General features: G+C 41.0%; 1 pseudogene; it reads left to right on the top strand.

Annotated features, from left to right (window-relative positions):
- The first annotated feature begins 3664 nt into the window (after positions 1–3664).
- Positions 3665–3783, top strand: LOC112484464 (annotated as a pseudogene).
- Positions 3784–5725: the final 1942 nt, after the last annotated feature.

Here is a 5725-nt window from a genome sequence, read left to right as displayed (position 1 = left end):
GTGCCATTCATTTATTTTTGCTTTTACTTCACAAAATCCTCTCTAAATCCAAGATCCATGAGTTTAGTACCTATGTTTTCTTCTATGTAATTTATTGTTTCAGGTCTTATATTTAGGTTTTTGATCCATTTTGGGTTAATTTTGGTGTATGGTGACAGATAGCAATCTAGTTTTATTCTTTTGCATGGGGCTTTCCAATTTTCCCAGCACATTTATTAAAGAGGCTTTCTTTTCTCCGTTATATGTTTTTGATACCTTTGTCTGAAATTAATTGCCCATATATGGGGGTTTATTTCTAGGCTCTTAATTCTGTTCCATTGATCTGTGTGTCTGTTTTTCTGCCAGTATCATGCAGTTTTGATTATTGTCGCTTTGTAGTATAATTTGAAGTCAGGCAGTGTGACACCTACCTCCTTGTGTTTTCTCAGGATGGCTTTGGCTATTCAGGGTCTTTTGTGGTTCTATACAAATCTGATAATTTTTTGTTCTATTTCTTTAAAAAATGCCATTGGAATTTTGGTGTGGATTGCATTGAATCTGTATATTGCCATTTTAACTATGTCAATTCTTCCAATCCATGAACACGGAATATATTGACCTTCAAAGTGATTATTGATACAGTTAGATTCATATCTACCATATGCATTACTGTTTTCTAATTGTTTTCTTTGTTCTTTGTTTCTACTTTTGTCTTCCACTCTTTTTCTGCCTTTTGTGGTTTTAATTAAGAATTTTATATAATTCTGTTATCTCCCCCCATTTAACATATCAGTTGTATTTCTTCTTTACTTTTTTTTGTGGTTGCCCCAGAGTTTTCAATATATATTTACAACTAATCCAGTCCTCTGTATTGGTAGTGGTTTGATCCTCTTCTTTATCCACTCTGTTGATTCCATCTAATACACACTTCATCTCAGATAATGTGTTCTTTATCTCTGACTGGTTCCCTTTTATAATTTCCATTTCCATTTTTATGTTTTTTATCTCTTTGTTAAAGTTCTCACTGAATTCATCTACACTTCCCCTAAGTTCATTGAGCATCTTTATAACCTGTGTTTTGAGCTCTGCATCTGATGGATTGCTTGACTCTATTATTCCTGAATCTCTGTTCTCTCATATGGTTTCTACTTCTTTGTCTTTGGCCTTTATTTTTTTTAATTTTATTAAATTTATTTGGGTGACATTGGTTAATAAAATTATATAGGTTTCAAGTGTAGTGTTCTAGAATATGTCATCTGTATGTTGCATTGTATGTTCACCACTGAAAGTCAAATCTCCTTCCTTCATCCTATATTTGACTCCCTATATCCTTTTCTACCTCCTCACCACCACCCTGGCCCTCTGGTAACCAACATACTGTTATCTGTGTCTACAAATTTTTGTTTGTTTGTCTCGTTTATTCACGTGTTGCTTTTATATCCCATATATGAGTGAAATCATATGGTTCTTAACTTTTTCTCTCTGACATATTCATTTAGCATATTTTTAAGGTCTATCTATGCTGTTGCAAATAGCATTATTTCATCTTTTCTTATGGCTAAGTAGTATTCCATTGTATATGTGCAGCACATCTTCTTTATCCAATCATCTATCAAAGGACACACTTCAGTTGTTTCCATGATTTCACTCTTTTCTTATGGATGAGTCATATTCCATCGTGTATATGTACCACATATTCTTTATCCATTCATCTATTGATGGACGCTTAGGTTGCTTCCATATCTTGGCTATTATAAATAACACTGTAATGAACATATGGATGCATATGTCTTTTCAAATTAGTGTTTTGGGTTTCTTTGGATAAATATCTAGAAGTAGGATTGCTGGGTCCTTCTTTGTCTTTTGCTATAGTCTCTGTTTCCAATTAAAGTATATTTTGTCTGATTTAAATATTGCTACCCCAGCTTTTTTTTTTCATTTCTATTTGCATGAAATACCATTTTCCATTTCTTTTAGCTGTACTAGTATTTCAATTTAAAACAAGAAATCTCACTTAAGCTCTCCACTTGGAAATGTTTTGGAACTAGTTAGAGGTGGTGGTTGTTACAACACTCTGAATGTCCTAAACGCAACTGAACTGTTTGCTTTAAAATGCTTAACTTTATGTTATGTGAATTCCACTTTAATTTTTTTAAAAAGATTCTCATTTGGGACAGGGTCATAAATTTCAGGCACAGTTGTGGGCATGAGCCAGGTTTTCCCTGAGTTTTGGGTCAGGCTGAGGAGGAGGGGATAGAATGCTGACTGATGAGGTTGGTAAAGGGAGCAGGGTGTCGGCATCAAGCGCGTCTGTTCTGTCCCATCCGTCTCACACGTCTGAGACTCATTTCTCCCTGCCTGAACTGCCCTTCTCTATTCCCCTCCCCAGTAAACTCATCCTGCAAGACCCAGGTCAAATCACACTTCTTTAATAAAGCCCTCACAATCCTCAACTTTAAGTAGTATATTACTAATAATTTCTGATTTATACTATCATTGATGACTTTGATGTATTCAGATCTGCTCTCTCACTAAAAAATCCCTAAAAGCAGGAACTGTGTGCCTAGTTCGCCATGTCCAAAACTGAGCTCACTATCTCCTGCCTCAAACCTGTTCCCGATCTGTGTCCCCAGACCAGTAAATGACACTACCATCTATCGCCCACACTGGCCCTCTCCCTCACCCTTACCTCTGCGGAGCCAGCATATAACCAAGTAAGAATTCATTCCTCCTCTCTCCAACTCACCCCCTTCTCCCCATCCTCATGGCCCTGTCCTCTCTTACCCGGATGCCTATAATAGTCACTTCCCCATCTCTCAACGTATACTCTCATCTTCTCCAAAAATCTGATGCATCTTTCTGAAACACAAATCTGACTATTTTGTTCCTCTGCTTAAAACCATTCTGTAGCTCCCCATTGCCTCTGGACAGAATCCAAACTCCCTATCACGTTGCATAAGACTCCACATAGTCTGACTCCTACTAACAGCTCCAGCTATACTCTAACAACACTCGACCATGTTCCTCAGGCCTCTGGCCTTTATACAGGCTATTTCCTCTGTCTGGAACTCTCCTTCCCAACTCCCACTATGTCTCCGTGGAAAATCCCTTCTTAGCCCTCGAGTGGCTTACCCTGAACCTTCAAGGTTGATTAGGTACCATTTCTGGGCTCCTACAGCTCCCTGGGCCCCCCATCCAGGCCCTGACCCTTTTGCTTAAGTACCCCCATCCTACCCTGATCCCTCTGCTTTGGTACCTCCATCCTGCCCTGACCTTTCTACCTGTGCCCCCTCATCCCACCCTGGCCCCTCCGCCTGTGCTTTCTCATCCCAACATTGTCCTTTCTGAGCTGTCACTGTTTTGTGACTGGTCTATCTCCCCTGTGGAGTGAAAGCTCCATGAGGGCAGGGCCCAGGACTGTCTTGGTCACCCCTGTGCCCTCTGCATCACCCAACACAAAGTAGTGGGTTCAGTGAACACTGGTTGAGTGACACTGATACCATGATACCACGGGAAAGAGAATTTTATAAAAGAATATTTAAATTGGTCCTATAGGAGTGACCTACCTCAGAATGCTCCCAGGACATATGTGTCCTATGGAGGCATTTTCTACTTAGCGTGATCCTTGAAAACTGAGGGAGGAAAATACTCTGAAAATAAGGGAATTACTTTAAGAAGAGAAATGATCTAAGCCCATGCCACCTTGAACAAGCCCGACCCCGTCTGATCTCAGAAGCTAAGCAGGGTCGGGCCTGGTTAGTACTTGGATGGGAGACCACCTAGGAAGACCAGATGCTGTAGGTGTAAAATATAAAAAATAAGGGATTGTAAGCTGACAAGGTCCTTGCAATCTGTGAGGTCAACCAAGGGTTTCCTTGCCTGAAAAAAAAAAAAAAGAAAGGAAGTGGAGCTAGGTCAGGGCTGTGATTGAATCCAAACATAGACAGGCACAAACAGAACTCAGACACTCACATGTATACAGTGTGGCCCATGCAGCTACATACTACAGAATGCACACACAGAAACATCCATACACTCAAATGTAGTCATCAGTTATACATGCATACACACAGATGTGAATACACAGTCACACAACAAATTGGACACATAGACACACATGTAGACATCCCCCAACAGGCATATCCCAAAGCACGTCCTCATGTTACCCATAGACAGAAACAGATATCAGTGTGCACTCATGCACACTGGCATGGGCACACACATACCTTGTCGTGCATTCATACAGATATGCATGTATAGACATAAACAGGTATAGATACCCACTGATACACAAACACACACTCTACAAAGACAGATGACTACATTTGAGTGTATGGATGTTTCTGTGTGTGCTTGCCTGAAAAAAAAAAAAAAGGGGCCACACATGCTGATATATGAATTCATATCCATGCTGATATATGAATTCATATATCAGCATGGACATGCTGGCGTATTACATGCACACAGACATGCACAGACACCCCAAGCATGTACCCAGAATGAAACACATATACAGACGTAAAAATAAAGATAAACATGAAAGAGACATCTAGTAGAACCCACTGGACAAAATGGTACAAACATAAAGAGATCCAGGAGCACAGAGGAGGGTTGAAGGCTGATTTGCAGAGAAGGAGAAAGAGAAAGACAGTCAGAGACAAGGGGATTGAGACAGAGAGGGGAAATGTCTTGTGCAGGATTCTGTGACCATCCAGAAGAATCTGAGGCCCTAACCCTGCCCACCCTTTTTCAGATACTGCCTAATCCACCATCCTTCCAGGAAGCTGCCTGGAAGATCCATTTCCTAGTCACAGTTCCAGGGGGTAAGACTCAGCTGTGCCCAGGAAGAAATGGAGAAAGAGTTCTCTCAAAACTTTGTCTTGCTCCTTTCTCAAAGGAAAAGCTTTGGGGACTTTAGACCAGAGATCATAAAAGCCAGACGGAGATTTAGCAAACGTTTCACTCATCTCCTTCATCCCACAGATTAATAACAAGAATAGCTAATATTTACTGAGCACTTACCACAATGGGCATCACACACATTAACCCACTGACTCCTCACCAAAATCACCAAAGAAGCAGGTAGTGTCACTGGCCCCATAAGGCTCAGAGAAGTTAGGTTACCTGTTCGAGGCCACACAACAAAGAAAGGTTAAGTTTAGGATTCAAATCCATGTCTGAGTCTTGGTCTTAACCGCTGGACCATCTGTCGGGAAAGGAAAACTGAGGCCTAGCAAGGCCTGGGTTTACCACCAGTGCTCTACAGAAGCCTATCCTGGACCACCGCACATGGGCACACGTCCTGCCTCTAGGAGGTTGGGCATGCAAGATCAGACAATGATCTCTCTCTCCATGTTCCAGGGTCACAGACAAGGCCAAACTCAACCTCTCTGTCCTCAAGTAATTTTCCCAGTCTTAACCCATCCCCTAACTCCCCATACAGCTCAAAGCAACCTGTCTGAACACTTGGGGCTCTTCCTGGTGCCAACTACATTGATAAACAAGCTCCCCAAAGTTCTACCTGCCTCATTCTCAAGAAACAAGGGAGAAAAGGAGGGGTCCAAGCTTGAGGCCAGTCCAGGTGCAGGGATGGGAAGTAGACTTCTGGTGGTAAGCATGCAGCAGAGTATACAGATATCAAATTATAATGTTGTACACCTGAAATTTATATAATGTTGTTAACCAATGTTTCCTCAATTAATTAATTTTTTAAAAAAAGATCTGGACATTGCTACCTGCTAAGCCC

Source organism: Pteropus alecto, unplaced genomic scaffold, assembly GCF_000325575.1.
Source record: "Pteropus alecto unplaced genomic scaffold, ASM32557v1 scaffold271, whole genome shotgun sequence".
NCBI classification, from domain to species: Eukaryota; Metazoa; Chordata; class Mammalia; order Chiroptera; family Pteropodidae; genus Pteropus; species Pteropus alecto.
Note: the sequence above shows the minus strand (reverse complement) of the source record. Positions and strands in the feature narration are given on the sequence as shown.